Genomic DNA, 21,069 nt, shown 5'->3' on the forward strand with positions numbered 1-21,069 from the left:
CTCGGAGGGTTTATATTTCGTGTGCGGTGTCGGAGGTGATTCTTGTACGTCAAAAGGCAAGTGGCCGCATTAAGATTCAGGAGTTAAGGCGATGATGAGAGGGTGTAGTTTTGTTTTGGCGGGTAGCAGAATATGCTGAATCCTTAAAATCGGTAGGTTATTTGGAACCATTATTCATGTAACGGGCCTGTGTTTTCCTTTGCATGCGTTTTCAGGCTCAGAGGTCTGCACAGAATTAGGACCAATGCTTTAGTCTCTACTGAAAGCTTGATTTTATTTGAGGTGCGAGGGTGTCAGGCTCTTCTTTGCCAAATGACGAAAACCTTGCTTTAGCAGAAACCCCTAGGCCTTTTCTTACGTTACACAGAAGACGTCTCCTACGAGGCATCTAACTTACCTGCAATGGGTAAACTACCACCCTTGCGAAATAAAACAGCTATTGAGAACACCTGACCTGAGTAACCTCACCTGAATCGGGAAGGGTGCTTAACAGCATTGCGAATATAAGCAAATTGCTTTTTACTCCTAGAAGAAGGCAGTGTTTTTGGGCATGGAACGCGATGTGTGCTCTCCCGTTTTGTTGGTTCTGAGGAAATGCAATTTAGCGTTTCGAATAGAATAATTTTAACAAAGCTCGCCCACTGAAATGCAATGCTGTCCTGAGCAATCGATCGAAAGATATCGCAAACTGCCGGTGTGCCAGAGTCCTGGGCATGACCCTGGCTTCGCCGAGTGGGCGGTCTCTCGGTGGTTCCATGCTGCGAAGTAAGGTCAGCATTGTGACGCGGAGTAAATGTTGCCAGAGTGGTCGGATCAGGTATTGCATCCAAGTTTCGAGTATGCGAAGGCCTTAGAGGGGGGTGGTTTTGTTGTGGCACACGGCTACATGATGGGCTACAGTTTACGCATCAAGTCTGTTGCATAAGGTGTTCGGTTAAATTATATGGTTCAAGCGTATAACGGGAAAGACAGTACGATTTCTAAAGTTACGAAGTGGAGTTTTTGTTTCGTGGAGGTGTGGGTAAGCATACATGACCAGAAAATTTCATTTCCCGGACTCTCCCGTAATAAGGCGTAGGATATTTATATATCAGTGTTTGAAACAACTAGGAATATGTTTCGGCTTCTAGTAAATACTCAGTTATAGCCGTCTGCCGGGACTTTACATCGTCGCCATGTGCAGCCGACAAACCTCTGTGCTCGTGTCCGAAGCATGTTGCAGTTTTTCCACTTTTCCACGCGCTCTGAGGTGTGACGTCAAGGGAAAAAGCTGCGAAGCCCTGTGTTGAGAAGTAGTCATTTTTGTAAAAAAAAATTACTCGGTCATTGTGCTGTTAGACAAAATAGTTAGACAAAAAAACGCTCCTACGGATCCTGCAACGCTTTTGAGAATGAGAAGAACTGGCCTGTTTATTTCTGACATCCAATTAACAGGAGCACCCGAAATAAGGTTCCACTGTACACCGAGAGGCTACTCCGGACAATCTCGAAGTAGCTTTCGTTGTCTTTGTTTACTTTTATACGTGTATTTGTCTGGTATAAGAGGTTTCTGTGTAGTGAAATATGCAACACCAATCACGTTATTTAACCACCCGTATTATCTTGACGCAGAACACACAAAGCGTTTTACTGGTTTAAACAGAAAGGGACACCTTTCAGTGTTGCCTGCAAAAAAACCTGCCGGCGTAATAGAACAAATTGTAAATGGGTGCATGTATACAAGCGCGCATTACATTACAAAATCGAGAACGAAGCATTAGTCATTAAAATATGGCTGTAACATGCATATGTTATATAAAACTAAAAACTTCAAGCTGCCAGATATTCCGGTGCTGTTTTGTACCTATAATCTATTTGAATAACCTGGAAAGGTTCCCAGCTGAAAGATAAATGTTGAATACGATAAAAGAGCATATGAAAGCTGTGTTGTAAAGAGGCGTGGCATGCGCGAGAGTGGCAATTCAGTAAAATGTCTTATTTCGGTTTTCTGAAAAATATAACGGTTTAAAGGGAAGGGTACACTCTAATCGATTGAGCAGATAAGAAAGGCGATTAGAAGGGCTCGTTATGGTATGCATGAAAGTAGCCAAGTCACCGAAACCGAGGAGCATAGGGGACATTTTTTTTTTCAATTTGTGGTGTTGATAAATTTATTCCTGTTAAAGTACTTAATTTAATGCTGAGATATAGTTCACTGAAAAGAGGAAAAATTAGCCACATGCCACCGATGAGATCCGCAACCCAGGGCCTCAGATTTCCTTCGTTGAGAATTAAAAGCAACCGCTTAAGATGTTAGGTTGCTTGTTTATAATTAAACATCAGAGAACAGATAGATTAGGGTTGCGAGGCCTGGAGACTGTCAATAAGCATGCTAATAAACTAAATGATTCTGATGGAAAGCGGCTCGCTTTTTTCTATTCATGCCGCAGACGGATACTCCATCGTCTTCCAGAGGTGCAGGCAACACATTCTGTTATAGTGTTGTTCTGGCAATAAAGAACGTGTACTGACTATTTTTATAGGAAAGCTCTTTCCTGTTCTTGCTTTTCATGGAGACGTCTTTTTAAACAATGTCAAATTCAACATACATACAACCAAGTTCTTCGGCATGCGTCGATAACAAAATACCATAGCTCTGCTTTATTCACATATTTAAGAATCCGGAAGAACTCCACAAGCAGGTTTAGGTTGCAGGAGTTTCGAATAGGTTAATGCTTCGCCCATGCAGAGTTTCCCTCCCGTCGCCAGTAGCGACAGGTGCTCACCATTAAAGCTGAAGTGTAACGATAAACGTTCTAAATCACCAGGCGTTTAAAAACGCGGGATAAAGGCGAGTTCTAGGGGAGAATTGAGACATGACAAAATTTTTTTATCCTAAACAGAAAAAAAGTGGATAAACAGGCATTTGAGAGCACTTAGAATGTGCCGTCCTTTCACGAGCCACAAACATTGTAAACTATACGACAAGCTGGACAGCGATGGCCACAGATCCCTCCCCGTTGAGACTCTCTTCTTTGATTTGAGAAAGGCTTGCCCAAAATCTGTGTTCTGATCCAAAATCTTCATGCCCTATGTCACCCTCATTCACCTTCCTCATTGCTTGCAGAAGGCCACATGGCTGTATTACAAAAACAGCCAAGCCAGACGGCTGCTGACATGCGCGTTCGAGGGTGTCACCAAGCCGGAAAGAAATTTCGAACCTGTCCTTCTCATAGTCTGCTATCAATGCCACAGAGAAATAGAGATGTTCGCTGTACCATTGAGTTACCTCGCCAAGAACCGTGCGTTTGCAAGGAAAGTGTTTGCTACTTTCCTTCATGTGGCTCACCGAAAACCCATAGCGGAATTGCTCTTTCCCGTCAGTCCGGACCGTAGGCAAGAAGAGACTGGGAGCTTCGATTTTACCTTTCCACTGCTCCCTCATAATCCCGAAACAGGAGATGGCAGGAATCGTTTCGCGAATAGCGGCTGGTACGTCGGCACGTCGCATGCGGGCTAGCGATTCAGAGGCTAAAATGTTCAGTCTTCGGAGGATGTGCCTCTGCTCTAGGTGCCAGGGCATGCGGTTTCCGCCGCTATCCCTACCTTCTTCCCCTGACATCCGCCGGAACATCTCGCCCACATCCTGCACTTGCTCGGAGAGTTCGTTCAACTTGCTCTGCAATACCAGTTGCTGCTCCTGGAGAGATTCGCTCAGGAGTATCTTAAACACTTCCGGAGAGCCGTACAACTCACGAGCCCCGAAGGCGGCGCCATTCGGGAGTGACTCGTGGTTGTCCGCAGAAGTGCTCGGGACAATGCGACATCCGACGCCGCGGTAGTGCGTTGCCAGACCAGTGTGCAGGACAGTGTCGCCACACCGCGGACATTCGACGCTGTGGTAGGAGCATTCTTCCTCGTAGTGTCTCAGGACGTCCGGCAGGGCACCGGAGAACTGGCAGCCGCAGCTTTCGTTCCAACAGTACGCCTAGAGACAAAAAATATGAAAGTTCCCTGTCAGTGTTGAAAAGCATAAGATAATTCAAGTTGAGTGCTTGTACACTTACACATTTATGTTCAATAAGAAAGCGGTTCAAGGAAGGTTACATGTTTTTTTCGACATCACACTTCTTGAGCACACCCCTACAACATATCATTTTCGCTGCCGACCACTTTGGCATGTTCTTTTTCGCGAACACACTACGGTTTATGGTTTAAGAGGGTTTAACGTCCCAAAGCGACTAAGGCTATGAGGAAAGCCGTGGTGAAGTGCTTCAGAAATTTGGACCACCTGGGGTTCCTTAACGTGCACTGACGTCGCACAGTACACAAGCCTCTAGAATTTCGCCGGCATCGAAATGCGACCACCGCGGCCGGGATCCAACCCGCGTCTTGGGGGTCAGCAGCCGGGTGCCATAACCGCTGAGCCACCACGCCGGCCATTCGATTTGATGACTTGTACACTTACACATGTATGTTCTATAAGAAAGCGAGGAAAGGCAGATTACACGTTTTTCTCGACATCACGCAACTTGAGCCCACCCCTACGACATACCGTTTTGATGACGATGAATTTTTATAGCCCAAGAGCATCTAGGACCAAGGAGCGCCAAGGCACAAGGCTCATACTTTTCACTCAAGGTGGGGTCAAAGACCGATTTCCCAAGCATTTCGCCCTAAAGAATCCAAGCACCAGGCAGGGGAAAGCGTTTCTTATTGTATCACCGATGAGTACCCGGCGGCACTTGTGATAGCACCTCCCGCATGCGAGGGGGATGCTCGAACCACTAGGCCACCGCTGCAGTTGATTTTCGCTGTCAACTACTTTGGCACGTTCTTTCGCAAACACACAACGGACGACAGAGAATTCAGCACACATTGCCAACGACATTAAACCACTTTTACACACAGAATACTGATATATCACAACGTTACCAAAAAGATAAGTCTATTTACATAATAAAATTTAAAACAGTGCTTTTTCGTGTATGAGTGCATAGGTGAAGATCCATTGAGTCAATTGCGGATTTCATCACACTACCTCCGTCTAAAGTGTGAAAATGCGTCTTCTTTTTCTAGTATGTGCTTTATTCTACTTTTGCTTCTTTGACATGCTTTATTATGTGCTAAGTTCTACGTATTTTTTCTGGCACGTTTTACTTCTCACTTTATCTTCTTGTATTATTGCTGAATGAATTTTCGTTTCGATTGCTGATGGGCAGCTGGAGCAACAGGGCAGTAAACTGAGCTAGTTGGTACACGTTCATGATAAATCCAGGCGCTCACAATCAACGACACAAAGGGGGCACAGCGCTGGAGCCTCAGTCAAGCGGCAGTGTAGAAGCTTTTCCACTGGCCACCTTTTTTCGTTTCAGCTGACGAAGGCGAATAGGGACACCCTAAACACGATGCTTCGTAAGGCAACGAAGCAAGCACTGGGCATGCCCATATACTCGTCCACGCAAAGACTGCTAGACATGGGCGCCCACAACACGGTGGAGGTCATCGAAGCCCACCTCTCTAATCAGAGAATCCGGCTCAGTCACACGGAACATGGGCGAGCCGTCCTAAGCAAGATAGGATGGCAGATCGAGCCAGTAGCCATCAAGGCGGCCCTTCCGGAAGACTGGAAGACGACCATTCAGACCAAACCTTTTCCCCGGAACATGACGAAGGGAAAGGACCACGAGAGGCGCACCGCGCGGGCCAAAGCCATAGCCTGGAACCTGGAAGAGAACCCCAGGGTCTTCTACGCGGACGCCTCGCTTCGAAAACACAGTGACCGTGCAGCGGTGGTGGTTACATCAAAAGACAGGCTGATCGTCAGCTCGTTCATGAAGGCAATCGACCCCACAGTTGCCAAAGAAGTGGCCGTGGCCCTCGCACTCGCACAGCCGACCGTGGACACCGTGGTCACCTACTCAAAGACAGCCTACGGAAGCTTCCGCAGGGGAGTAATCTCCTCCGCGGCCCGAGCCATTCCACCCAAGTGTAAGCCTCCGGAAAGAGCCATAGAGCTTGTGTGGGTCCCGGCTCACTCGCAGGTAGCAGGAAACATCGTCGCCAACAACCATGCCCGAGAAATATCAATCTGGGCCGAGCATGAGCCAGAAGAGCTACTGAGCCCGGTAACAGCTTTCGGGACATTACCCGGATGTACCGCGAGGCAAGGTGCAGACTGCCAGAACCGCACCCTAAACTCACCCGGCAACAACAGACGATCCTGCGTCGATCGCAGGCGGGATCGCTTGCGCATCCCGTGCTGATGAACCGCATGTACCCTGCGGAACACGATACGCTCTGTCCTTTCTGAAAACGAGAAAAGGGCACCCTGCCGCACGTCTTGGCAGAGTGCACAAAGCTCAAGACCCCCCTCCGCCCCTTCCCGCCAACTCCCCCAATATCCAACCCCTTGAACGATGGGAGACCTTGTTATCCAGCCCCGCCCTACCAAATCAGCTCGCACTGACGGGCAGGGGCCAGGAGCTGCTGGAAACATATGGGTCCCGTAAGTAGGGAACCACCGCGTCTGGTGCCTGCGTGAACCACCGATTTATTTCGGGCTTAATAAATGCTGATTCAGCATTATCATCATCGCCGTGTAAAGTTGTGAAATAAATTTGCTTTGATTGATTGTGTTATTTCAAGTCGAGCAGGAATGTTAGTAGGAATGATAACTAAGACCTGGTAGGTACGAGACAGAAGGAATAAAGCGCTGCACCTTAGCATAGAAGATAATGTACGCTGATGAGCAACGCTGTCTAGAGCGCACCGACTGCGCTCTGCGGAGCAAGTCATCGCCATCTAGCGTTAGGCTCTAGGTTTGAGTTATGCATCCGGTGCACATGTGCGGCAAAAAATCCAGTTATGCCTGCTCATCACTTCCTTGTCCTGCCGTCGCCTTGCGAGTTCTTTTTGTGCCGCCAGGGCTACACTGCCTGCTTTTATGACGCTGTGACGGTGGCCAGGGCGTCGCCATCGCCATGCCACCGTGTTTCACGACGATAACGAGATGGACAGGAAAGCAAGCGGGAGTGACAGCGGATGATCGCGCATTTCTGCATACGCACCTCTGGCCGCGGCCATAATGTATTTCGGCGCGTATTTGCGCTGCGCATTTAGCCACGTTCCGAGGGCGGAGAGAAACGTCTTTTCTGGTGGACATAAAAGTTGTTCAATCCATCAATAAAAATACGATGGACGGCGCCTTTCGCGTCTGTTCTGACCGGCCAATTTGGCTGCCTCTGGGACTTCTTAAGCTGCTGAAAGTGCAGCAAACTAAATGACTCAACGATAGTTTGATTGGCGCCTTTAACACTCAGAACTCAAGTGCATTTTCTCTGAAATTATAAAAAAAATTCCAGAAGGTGGTTTGAGGAAAGAATGCTGCATTTATATAAATGGTACACACTGTTGTGGGATGCCAACCAGCAAACAAACACACAAATTCTGAAGAAATCCATAAAGGATCTTGAGAGTCGTTTTTCTGCACTCCTAGCGACATAGACTGTCACACCTCTGTGCATTGCGGTAGATGCAACCAAGATCCTAGATCTGTACGGATGCCAAATTCGGTGTCCCTTCTAGCTGATAACAGAGCGCAAAGACACGCCGTCAAACAATACTTCTGCCATGCTTGGTGCGTGGGGTGACACGCTAACCTTATGCGGACTAGGCGAAAACAGACTTGGCCTAATTCTCGCACACTTAGTCTGGTACGCATTTGAAATGCGCTATAACCCGTTATAACTTGCTCTTGTTTGGCTAGCCGCCTCGTAATTCGCGCGAAACACGTTGGTTTTCCGGCCGGGGTTGCATATCATTAAGCGCCGCCCTGGCGGTGTGAAGCGCGAGCACTGAGCTGAAATGAGTCCAATAACCCACGAGCAAGCACCGCTTTATTTGAGCCGCGCATGCGCACGGGGCGCATAGCTGAAACCCAGAGCCTAAAGTTAGATAACGCTGACTTGCCCCGCGGATCACCGTCGGCGCGCTCTGTAGGCACGGCTGCTCAACGCTGTACTGGATGGGGTGACAGTTCTCTCGTCATAGCGACCAGCTGTGACAGCTTGAAGTCTGTGCAGATCAGCAAAAATTCGCGGCACTCAGTTGAAAATAGGTTGGGACAAGGCCGTATACGTAGTCTACACAGAAGTATAGTTGAGGCGCGGGCTAAGAGAATAAGAGCATTCTGAAAACATTCAATCCTCACGTTAGTGGCATCAAGTAATTCTTAACAAAAGCTCCGTCTGAAGACGCAAAAGAGTACCATATGCCAAAACCCCACCTATCAAAATGAACACAAAGTTCATCCGCATTTAGCTCTATCGTATTTGAAAAGTTGACGGTCACAAAACTAAATACATTATCATCACTTTCATGGCGACAGTTAGAGGGGGCTCACCTTGAGGCTCTCAATTTTCCACGCAGGCAGCCGAATCGCGTTGCAGTCTTCATTGCGGAAATGTTCCTCGTCAAAGGGACAGACGCCCCCCTCGCCATCTTGGCAACTGCTGTCCTTGCAGGTCCCGCACAGCATGTGTCCGCAGGGTAGCAACTGCGCGCTGTTTTGGATCACTCCGCACAGGGAGCACGCATAACGGTGCGAGTTACCCGCTGCAAAGCGTGTGAGCCGCCATTTGACACCACTCAGGTCTCCACCGCTTAGCCGCAGCAGCCTTGCTGTTCCCGCATTCAGCATTTTCGTCACGGGTCTGCGCGCACGTCGCCGCTTAGGCGAAATGCAAGGTTATCAACAAGTGCATTAGCTACTGTTATCCCCTCCTGGACAAATGTGTTTCGCCTATCGCGCGTATGCAACGCTCGCATACTGTCGCCACTAAAAAAAGATAAGCGCACATGACAGATCATTGAAGCACCAGAATGACAACGCGTGGTGCTGCGGATGGCGAAGAAGCTGATTACGAGAGCGCTGGGGAGTTCCCATTCTTCAGTTTTAGGAGAGTTCAGCAGACTGTCACGTTCCATCAAAATTTATCTTTCTGTCTCGCCCTCTCCATGTTTTTTTTTACTACAGCATTGCTCCCGTAGGTGAGTGGTGAAGAATGGGATAGTTGTGTGTTTTTTTTTGCTTCTTTGGCAGATATTTTCGCGATCAGCCTGACTCGCGCCGGGGAAAGATGTCTAGAATGAAGAAGGAATAATTGCCTGAAATAAGACGATTTATTGGATGTTGCCTAAGTAATAGAGCAAACAAATGAAACCAGTGATAGCTTTCATCATGCTCGCGATGAGTGATAACAGGTGTTACAAATTAGATGCGTTAACTACGAACCTCGTCAGAATGAACAAAGACATACCGCGCGTCAACTTAGCTACAAGAGCGGCAATTCTGACGTTAGTCCAGGAAGCCAGGTCCCGGAGAAGCAATGCTGCCGAGCTAAGGTGCGCAATATGGACCGTAACCCGCATTATGCGTGTCTTCCTATAGAATGACTTAATGTTGGCCACGCGGAGCGTAGCGCACATCCGGAAGCCCTAAGTGAAGAGGAAGGGCGACAGATCATAGCCGCCGCCTTCCGCAGCCCCCATATTACCACCGCCGAGATGCAGGAGGAACTGTTGTGTCTGTCTCTTTATTGTCAATATGGTGATGTGGATTGTGCCACTATGGGGTTCCGGGCGGACAACGAAAAAGTGTGGCCGCGTGCGGCGCGAACCGGTGCACGTGAAGGTTCGAATGTCGAATCTCGGAGTCAATACAGTCGTGGCAGTCTGCGGCTGAGTGGCGGAGCATCCTTTTGGGAGCTCGGCGTTTCCTAAGGCCAGCTAGCCTGCACCGGCCGGGTGCCGAGGTCTTGGTTCTGGCTGCCGGCGCAGCACCAAGCTAACCAGCCGCAGACGCACGCCTGCCTTTCTGTGGCCAGACGGCCAGGACAAGCACCGACAAGCACGTGTCTTCTGATGCCGGGCTCCCGTTAGCCGGGCTATTTCTGCAACCCGGCTGCGTGCTTGTACCGGTCGCCAGGTAGCCAGGACGTTACTACCAGCCGATTGCGTGCGGATACCTTTCCCGCTGACCGGGCCGCACACGGCCTGTCGTGTGCTTCGTCGCCGACAACGACCGACGACAGCCATCTAACTGCAGCACATGGTGGCAGGACGACAAAGTAGCGCGTATCAGAACCCAGAGTAGGATGCTGGCGTTCCTCTTGCTAAACCCGTAGTGTATAGGTGTGTGTGTGTTAACGTGCTTGGGGCGAGGTATACCGAATTTCGTCCTCTTCTCTGAAGGGAACAAAGTGCCGTGATGCTGAATGCGGCCTGTTTATTGCCCAGAGCTCCTGAACGGACCTGGGCCCATTAACTACTTCACGAACCCACACCAACTAGCTCAAATGTCAACTCTTGTTATTGTCCTTACTTCTTTCCCTAAAAGGACGAGCTGTGCTCCTGTTAATGTTGGAACACCTTCCCCGCAAACTAGCGCTTAAATTAGTTGCACTGAAATTGTAAACTCTATGTCGTTGTCGAGCTTCTGTAATACTGGCTAAATGCAGCGCTATCATCTGTTGTTCCCGCGAGTTTCTACTGAAAACTCGTCATAGATTTAAATTCATCGTTGCTCATGATTGCTGAGCGAACAGGAAATGCAACATGCAGAGTCATGTAAGCCCGGCACGTCAGTGGTCGAGCGGTTGCACGCTAGATAAAGGTTATTTTAGGAGTTCTTAAATGTTACTTTAAGAGGTTAAAGGAGAGATTTAGGAGGTCTGGTTTATAATGGATTAACGTCCCAGAGCGGCTCCGGCTATAAGCGACGCCGTAGTCAAGGGCTCCGGATAATTTCTGCCCCCTGGTGCTCTTTAACGTGCACTAACGTCGCGCAGCACATGGGCCTCGAGCGTTTCGCCTCTATCGAAATTTTCCGCCGCGTTGGCTGAGTGGTTACGGCGCTCGGCTGCTGGCCCGAAAGACGCGGGTTCGATCCCGGCCGCGGTGGTCGAATTTCGATGGAGGCGAAATTCTAGAGGCCCGTGTACTGTGCGATGTCAGTGCACGTTAAAGAACCCCAGGTCGTCTAAATTTTCTGAACCCTTCACTAAGGCGTCTCTGATAGCCTGAGTCACTTTGGGACGTTAAACCCCCCATAAACCATATAAACCAAATATATCGAATTTTGGCCACCGCGTTCACGATCGCATCCCCGTATTTCGGCTCAGCAGCCGAGCGCCATAACCACTGAGCCACCGGGGTGGGTAGATGTAAATGGGGCGGATGAGTAAGGGCCATGGTATGGTATGTTGTATTGCATGGTATGATGAGCAATGTGAGGCTTAACGTCCCGAAATGACGCATATTAAGAAGAATGTCGTAGTGAAATGCTCGAGATTAACGTTCGCAGACATAGGAGCGTGTAAGGGTGTTTTTTTTTTTGTTTCGCCTCCATCGAAACCCGACCGCCATGGCCAGGATTCAACCCGGCAACTCCGGGTCAATAGCCGAGTTCAACCCTGGCCGCGAAGTCCACTTGCTGCGGATAAAGGGAGTTACGCTACTCTACTGTTGTGCACCAAGGCCCGCTAAATTTAAATATGGCATGCGATACAGAAAGCAGACATAAAGGAGCGGCTGTTTAACATCGCTTAGACAGGCAGAACGGATAACCTAGTAGTTCTTAATTGTACCTCTATTGTACTTCTAGCTAACTGTACATCTAGAATTGCACAACCTAGAAGTTATTTGCACTTGGAGTATTGAGTTGTGGTTATTCATTTCTTCACACTAGTTTTGAGCAAAATGATATAAGCCTGCAGTGTACGTAATTTGCAAAGTTTATGGCTCGAGAAATGAGAGAACTTCATCTCCTCCGTATCTCGCTCCTTTTCGCACCTCCATAATTTTCTCGTGCAATGTGAGAGCTCCTCTGCGAGTTAAGGCACTGTGTAGGTGATACTATTATGTAAAAAATTACCGATTAGGCTAAACACACGCCTTAAGCGCAGCGTCAGATACTGGGAGCATTTATTTTCAGCCTGGAGCCTGGGATCACCGTTTCGTACTGAATGCCACTCTAAAATAGCGTCAGAGATCAGCAAAAAGAGAACTGCCTACCGTGTGGCCAATATGGCTGGGCAAGCTTGGCAACGGTAACAACGGCAATGCGTTACCGTATTTGCCGCATGGCTGACCGGCTACCCTACGACTCTAGTATCCTTTCCGTGCCCTGAGTGTTCGGAACGCGGGCACTGTAGAACACTATACCTGACCGGTTCGCGATCTAGTCCTTGTGCACCCGTGCTTAGCAGTCAGGGAGGAAAAAAGAGGGAGGTTTGCGGAAAGCGAGAGGCACTGCTGCACTGAAGGTGAATTACACTGCAGCGGAAGTCTATCGAAAGTTGTGCAGGCCTGCAGGTTACCAGTGTCCTGCAAAAATGTTTTTTTTTGTAATAGTGGCGGTTTCCTCAGTACTCGTCCATGGAGAAGAAATTCCGAGGTTATAGCAAGGGGTTGATATCAAATCGAATATGATGGTCGAGCTTTGAAAAGTAATATGAGTGGGAAAACGTTAGCAAACACGAAGAGACCCGAAGGGACTAAGAAACTAATGCGAGTTAGTGATATCCTGCATGACTTAAACTGCGAAAGTGCGCATGCTGAGGCCTTGTAAAGTGGCCTGGAGACAAGTGATGGTTGCTTGAAGTAAAAGAGTAGATTGTGGAAAAAAAAGAAAGTATAGAGATTCAGTCAGGGCAGCTCAGAGTCAGTTGAGCGTATGAGAATGCGACTTTGCGAGGTATAGGGTCGCGCTCGCTGGCGCAGGACGCAGTTCATTGAAGATCGGTGGCCGAGGCACTCGTTCTTCCGTTGGCGTAGAACACCTGCTGATGATGATGATATCGATGGTGCACATATGGAGCGAAAATATAAATAAACGAATCTGTTTCAGAACTGTACACGGAACGCAACATCAGGCTGCTTCTTGACGCCGTGAACGATGTTTAGATGACGGGTATATTTGGAAGTACCTGTAAGGAATCGCTGATTAATTACCTAAACGGGAAAGCAACCCAGTGAGTTTTGAAATCGGCTGCCGATACCTATGAGCTGCAGCCTCCTCAAGGACATGTAATGCATGGTCCTGTAGCGTCTTGTTTGGTTGGTAGAAAAGTACGCTTTCTTTCAATTAACCAAAAAATATTCTACCGGGAGCTAATTGTCCAGGAGGTGCTCTTGATGCTGCGCTATCAGGTTAATGACGTGCGTTGGCCGGTACAACCAATAATTTTGATTACTGTAGTCGTTTAGAGGACTCACGACTCCTCTTTACATGGAGCGATCATTTAGAGCACAATGCCAGCTGGATTGCGTGGCTGCCTTCTCGCGTTCATTAAAACAATCTCGCCCACCGGACGAAGCGAATAGAAGCAGACGACCACATTGGCCGCGCATAGCCAAACAATATCGGTGTGGCTCTTTCGCCCACATAATTCAGTCATGTAATGTCGAGATTTCCGCCGCTGTTGACGCCATTCCGGCATTGCATTTTGTCTTGCATGCAGACGACAACTCCATACGGGCATTGATAGGCTAAGCGGGTTAATGAGAATGTCATCTCCCATTAGGCCCTGACGCCATCAAATACATTTTCTGTACGGTGAGCATATTCGCAAGTAAGAGGACGCAGAATACGTTGTTATTCTTAAGACCCACGTAGGCAGGCGGAGGCAGTCCGGAAGCTACTCAACGTGTCCATGTCTGGCCAGCTCATTTGAAACCAAATTCCAAACGTATCATGGGGGTGTATCTTGATCGAGACGAAAATGGCACAGCATAAATCAGCAACGTAAGATGCTAGCGCAATATCTTTTCGCGTGTTAATAGCAGAGTGATTGCCTTTAGTGAGGTGCCAGCAAAAAGGAACCCCACTGCCTTGTTACAACATGCCTTTACTGAGACATTAGATATGGGATATGTGTAGAATTTCACCTTACCCCACGAAATCAATCGTAAAAATTAGGACGCAGAATTTTTGCAGCGATAGCTACATTACGGTAGCGTTTCCAGCCTTCAGCGTGGCGGCACCACGTGACCGTGGTGGAGTTACCAAGGTCACGTGGAGCTGGATGGCCACGTGGTGCGGAGCAGTTGCCGGCGGCGCGGCGAAGTGACTGGTCGCGTGGTTTCTCACGTGGTTGGTCACGTGGCCAGCCACGTATTTGGTCACGTTGTGCGGAGCAGCTGATTTGATTGCATAAAATAATATACATCGAAGGATACGCTTCGTTTAAGGAAATATTTTTATTTTACTCGACCTTTCGATCGGAGGACCGATCTTTTCTTGAAAAAGATCGGTCCTCTAATCGAAACGTCGAGTAAAATAAAAATACTTCCTTAAACGAAGCGTATGCTTTGATGTATATATATATATATATATATATATATATATATATATATATATATATATATATATATATATATATATATATATATATGCCTTCAAGTTTTGCCATGTACAGTGGTGAGCAGAGCTGTCTAGAGCGCGCCGACGGTGCTCTGCGGATAAAGTTAGCGCCATCTAACGTTAGGCTCTGGGTTGAAGTTATGCGCGGCAAAAACAGACGGATACCTGCTCATAGCTTCCGTGTCCAGCCCGCGCCTTGCGAGTTCTTTTCGTGCCGCCAGAGCCTCGCTGCCTGCATTTGTGATGCTGTGACGGTGGCCGGGGCGTCGCCATGCCGCCGTGTTTCACGAGTGTGACTAGACGGCCAGGCAAGCAGGCGCGAGTGATAGCGGATAATCGCGCGTTTCTGCATCCAAGTTACTAGTTCCGTACGGATGCCAAATGCGGTGTTACTTGAGCCTGATAGGATAGGATGGAATATGATACACTTCATTGCTCTAACAAGGTCTTTCGGTCAGACAGAGGTCTTCATCTTCAAGATGTCTCCCTCCGTCTTGCAGAGGTCGGCGCCCCTATTCCAGGGCACCGCTGAGTTTGGCCGCTCGCTGGGCATGGATGACCAATCCTCTTTGGTTGCTGCTGGAGAGCAGCAAAGACGGGCGCAAACACACGCCTTTAAACAATACGCCTGCAACGCATGGTGCGTGGTGGCAACGTGCTAACCTTATACGGACAACAGGAAAACGGACACCAAACATCCAAGCAAATCCCATTGTCGCACCTTTAGTCTGGTGCGTGTTTGAATCGCGCTATCACTTGTTATCATTTGCACTTCCTTTTGCAACGGGCGTTCAACCGATATCACTTGCATTTCCTTGCCTAGCCGCCTCGCGAATCACCCGAAACGCGTTGGTTTCCCGGCCGCTGTTACATAATATTCTGCGCGGATCCGGCGGCGTGACTTCCAAGCATTGAGAGGAAATGAGGCCGAAAACCCACGATCAGGCACTGCTTTATTCTGGCAGCTCATGCTCACGGGACCCGTAACTGAAACCCAGTGCCTAACGTTAGATGGCGCTGATTACTCTGCAGAGCACCGTGACCGCTCTGGACAAAGCTGCTCACCACTGTACAATAATTTTTTCTTTACTTTCTACATTGCATCTCATGTTATATTGTGTTCTCCTGTATATGTCGTATTTTTTGTCCCCCTTACTCAATTCCTTTCTATGCCCTGTAAGGTATTACGAATAAAAAGTAAATAAACCCAGAACGCATCCGCGTTATCATAAGTCTGCTGAAGCAAGCTCATCGCAAGGAGCCTTACGCGACAGTGCGTGGAGATGCTCTCAGAGAATGCTTAACAGCTGAATCTCGTCCTAAGGAACCGTCGAGAAGCACCCCAGCTGGACTTTGTACCTTGCAGGAACATCGTACTGCACCAAGGAGCCACGTGCGCCACCTCAGAAGATCATATTGGGCCTCCATGGACACCGACTGTTGTACTTACAGATGGCTGACCATTCCCAAGATATATGGCTCCATGACACGGCAGCTCGGAGTGACGCAACCGCTTCTATAAAGCCTGCAGTCAGACCAAGTTCGCAATCAACCTGCTACAACCACGTGGGAGCAATGTGTAGGCTGCCATTCTGATACCCGCGATGCCAGCGCAATGAAACTACCAGGGCGCGAACTCAGACGCATGTCGGCTACTTATTTGTTCATCGTAGAGCCGAGCTTGCGCGAAATGCGTTGGCCATTTTCTTCGATCTATATGTTCAAAGTTCATGTGCTCGCAGCAGTCAGTAAAGATTAGCTAAGTATGCAAGCTTCTGATGCAGCGCGCCAATTTTGTGTCCTGTATCACATGCGCATTTTCTTAGGTATGGCAACATGCTTCCTATCGGCTGATAAGATAAGAAGTCTTTCAATCTTCGTTTCGCTTCAACAGCGCCAACGAAAACACCACCGCCCGTTCACCCACTTGAGTACGCTCGGCCCTCACAGTCGCTGTTACATAGCTCCCACTGAGTGCCAGCCACCGAAGCTGATGTGAAACTCTCAGTGGGCGTGGTTTGCTGAATGATCTGAACGTTGTTGCGCGTCAGCTTGCGCCAGTCATGTGTCAAGCTGCAACGCTGCTTCGCCATACTTTGATTTTAATGCCCTCTGCTTAGCGTTTTCTAATGATAAGTATGAATGATCTCTTTTCCAATTACTTTTACCATCCCAGCGTGCATTCTGTTTCCTGTATTGTGTAGCCAGTTAAGTGCCTATGACAAAACCCACCTAAACCGGCGACTATTTCGCAAAGACGCAAACTACGGACCAAACAGTATTCGCCCATTTTTTTAAATTATAAATTACCTTATTATCGCTTGACACCGAAGCTCTGCTCAGCCTTGGCTGCAATGCAATCAACATCGGTGTGAAAGCTTTAGGTCACAGCCGAACACAACCGCTCGCGGATTTTCAGAACGGGAAGCATTTGCATATGCTGAAACTCGGTGCCTAGCAGTAAACACAGGGGCGTACCCTTTCTATACAGTTGGCGGCGGCAGCATTCGCAATCGTTAAAAAGCCTCTAACAAGGCGGCCGAATTTCGATGGTGAAATTCTAGAGGCCCGTGTGCTGTGCGATGTCAGTGAACGTTAAAGAACTCCAGGTGGTAGAAATTCTCATAGCCCTTCACTACGGCGTCTCTCCTAGCCTGAGTCGCTTTGGGACGTTAAACCCGCATGAACCAAAACCAACTAACAAGGAAATTAAAAGAAAGTAATGTCACTCCGAGTCAAGGTCGCTACGAAGCAAAAAGTAAGATGACCCGGTAATTGGTTTTCTTTCCCGATGTTTATTCGCCTTGCAGCTTCCTAGTCAAGTTCGACTTAGACAAAATTCGCAGTCAATGTTTTTCTGTCATTGGTCCATATGAACGCTGGGACATACACAATCAGATAAATTGGACACATTATTAGGAAAAAACGCGAACACAAAGTCTGAGTGGCTATTGTGCCCGGCTGCAGACCCGAGGGATGCGGGCTCGATCCCTGCAACGGCGGACGCATTTCGATGACAGGAAATTTCAGAGGCCCGTGAACTGTGTGAAGTCATCGCACGGCAACGAAATACAATTTAATCATAAGACGGAAGTAAATAAAAAGTTTCCAAAGACACGTCAGTGGCCAATTACCGGCTTTGTCATTTTGATAAAAAAAAACACTGGAATCAGTCTCTCTCAGAGATAACCTATTCAGGCTTCGGAGTTGTCATTGATTCCTCGAGACAGTGTCTGTCGTCACTTTGGTTGACGATTGGCGGACTAGAAGTTGCACCAGCCGCGGTACCTGGGCTTCTGGAGTCCGATGAAGGTCGACATGCAATGCTGGACGCAGGGACTGTCGTGAAGTAGCAGGAAGTCGCTTTGCTCCGTAGCATTGTCGCTCAACCTTCGTCCCCTAGCTCTGGTCGTGATCCAAGTAATGCATGTGTGTTCCTGCAAGTGCACGTGCAGCCCTTCCAGCAAAGGAAGTGTGTCCAGCAATGTTGAAGCGCAGTTCTGCACAACCATCTGCGATGTGCATAAGCATGACAAGAGGCTCAGAAAGCGCAAACTTCTCAGCTTTGCCAGCTCCGCCCACAGGCTGCTGTCGTGTAAGGGAAGGTTCCTGTGCTCGATGGTCAGCTTGCTGAGGTTAGTGTTACCGCACAGTAGCCCTGCCAGCTCTATTAACTGAGTGACGCTCATAACGTCCTTGGCAGAAAGGCGCAGTTCTGCGACGTGGCATGTCGGCAGGAAGCTGAAGGAATACAAGCCCGGCACCTTATACAGGGTCAGTGTCTGAATACCTGTCGCTCCAACTAGATTGGCTAACCAGGAGAACACAGTTAGTCCCTGTGGGCTGAGCATAAACGGCTCCTTCCTGTGACAAGACAAACAAGGCCAAGCAGGGTCACCAATAAGGTTCGAGCGCACGTCCAGTTCCTCCAGTCTAGGACAAGCAAATGCTAGGTGTTCCATCGAAAACCTACTACCACTCAGAGCGCACGGGGCCACAGACAGAGCACGCAGGCGCTTGAGACACGACAGCTCGGCAATGCCAGGGAAGCTGAGGTCTTCGGAGAAGTGGAAGGCGTTGAGGTTAAGTTCAGTGATGGCCCTAAAGACTTGGAAAAAAGAGACGAGGTCGCCCTTGAAGCGTCGTGGCGCGCAGGTCACTGATGCATTACACGGGAGCTCTACAGGATTCGGCACAGAAACCAACGCAAGATGTCGGACGTCGCTCCAGCAGCCAGATTCCGCGAGTTGCTTCAGACTACTCGCGGCCTCTGTAGCATTCACCGGCACAAGCAATTGCGTCAGTCTGCCCACATGAACAGGGTCGAAGTGTAGACGGGTTTTGGTATTATTCGCAATTCCCGACCGTAACAGCTGCAAGAAGACCTTCGTATTTCCGCAGATCGTAATCCACGCGACGATTACTTCCTCATATTCTGGAAGTCCCTTGAATGTCGTGTACACTTTTTCGACATTCTCGTCAGTGGTGTACGTGAACTCTTGGAGACTGTGAAGTGCATAATTAGCAAGATTTGCGCACTTCGCAACAAACAACCCGTGAATGCCACGGAGTGTGTGCACATGAAGATGTTTCATGCCGGGACACTTTCGCACGACAGGAAACAGGAGGTTGAAAATCGAGGGACAGTTGGAGCGCACCTCGACGTACATGTACCTGAGGGGTAGAGTTCTTGCTACAGAGGCATCGTCATGGCTGAAGGAATTGCTCCGTGGTCCCTGTGTAAAGAACTTGTTGCAGAACAGCGAGAACTCCAGCCTTTCAAGCTTGCGGAGGCGTTCAGCGGCGATATCGAAGAGCCGTTGCACGTCCAACGAGCAGCCAACGCAGAGCAGCTCGCTCAATTGACCACACATGGCTACGCAGTCTAGAAGGACGTTCGGGTCGCTCAAGAAGCAGTTGGTGAGGCACAGAACGCGCACGTGGTGACTTCGGTTTTCCTCCAGGGTTCTAGTGAGGATGACCACAGGGTTCGTAGCGCCGAACCGGAGTACCCGCAGAGCATGGTCACTGTAGTTGAGAGCTTTAAACTTTGGGCCGAGTGCGGCGATGCACATCCGTGACAGCGCATCGAGGTTCTGCAGGATGGTGACCCACGCCTTTCTTGGAAGGCAGCCGTAGTCCGGATCCTCAGCTGCGAACGCGCCTACAGCAATTCCGCTGACCGACGGGATGCTGGGCGAGAATGGGGACCAAACGCCAGCATGCAGCATAGTGTCGGTTAGCGAAAGGGCGATATGTGACGGCACTACCCTCAATACAAACTGGCGGTTCCTTCAGCCACACGTTTCATATATACTGAGGCGCTATCTTTCGGCTGACAAAGGTTTGTCGTTTATGTAATCGAGTTTGATCTTGCGTTACTTCCGCTCCGACGCAGTCAGAATCGCGGCCGGTGTTTAGCATCTTCTGAGCGTGCCAGCGCTGAAAGTAGATCTGAAAATTCGGTCTCATGCCATGCTGTGAAATTATAACGACTCCTCATTTTACGCCACCTTTTCTTCTGAACACGTCATTATGAGCGGCGGGTGAGAATGTAGAAGAAATTGTTTCGGTTATTCTCGAGTTTATCGTCCCAAACCGACTCAGGCCATGGTGCACGGCGTAGGGGAGATTTCGGGTAATTTCTGCAACCCGGGGCTCTGTAACGTGCACTCACATCGCACGGTACATCTTCCTTTAGCAACTTGCCTGCATTGAAACGCGACCGTCTTTCATGTCCCGTCTTTCGTGTCAGCAGCCGAGCACCACAACTACTGTGAAAACACGGCGGTAGAAGTAGTTGTAAAATACTGTGCAGCACTGACATACTTAAAGCCGCTTTAGATCCTGTATCTGTTCATAGCGTATATTGCCGCCCTACTCCTCTCCTGTCTTACTATCGCTGCACCCTTGGTTTCCGTCTTCCTGTGCTCTCCCTGTCCTTTTATTCCCGCTAGCCGCTGTTCAGGTGCTCCAGGCTTCGATGGGAGATGCCCCAGCCAACAATATATTTGCCTTCAATGGTTATTTTTATTCATAAAGAAGTCACTAATAACCACACAAATTATAGCAAGAAATGGGTGTTATTCAAAAAAGCGCAATAAAGTGATGAAACAGTTCTAATTTTAATTTTTTTACGCATCTGCAGCATTTTCTCAAATATATGGCAAAATAGTGCTGAAATGAATTGTGTGTAATGGCAGATTTGTGTTAGATTCAGAGCACGAGATTTAAACAGGCAGGATAAGCTACATTTTCTGGAATTCTCGGCTCCTTTTCAGTGAGCGAATACAGTTACACAAAACGCTGAGAAAATTCAACAAAATGTAGTTTCTGGTCTAGGTTTCAATTTATTGTTGCGTTTCTCTAAAAGAAGTACGCATGTTCTTACGGCTACTTTGAGTACTCTTTTGGGAGTCATCTTTTAGGGAAACAAAATAAATTAAAATTTTTCATATATTTGGGCCAATTTTTCCCGCAATACTTCTGGGAACCTTTCTGTGAGGTTCCTTAATCGATGTTTTATTTTCCTTTGAAAACTGAAAATTGTTCTTTGGGGAAAGGAATTGGCGCAGTATCTGTCTCACATATCTCAGCCGACACCAGAACCGCGCAGTAAGGGAAGGGATAAAGGAGGAGGTGAAAGAACAAAGGAAGAAAAAGAT

Source organism: Amblyomma americanum, chromosome 11 (genome assembly GCF_052857255.1).
Source record: "Amblyomma americanum isolate KBUSLIRL-KWMA chromosome 11, ASM5285725v1, whole genome shotgun sequence".
Lineage (NCBI taxonomy): Eukaryota > Metazoa > Arthropoda > Arachnida > Ixodida > Ixodidae > Amblyomma > Amblyomma americanum.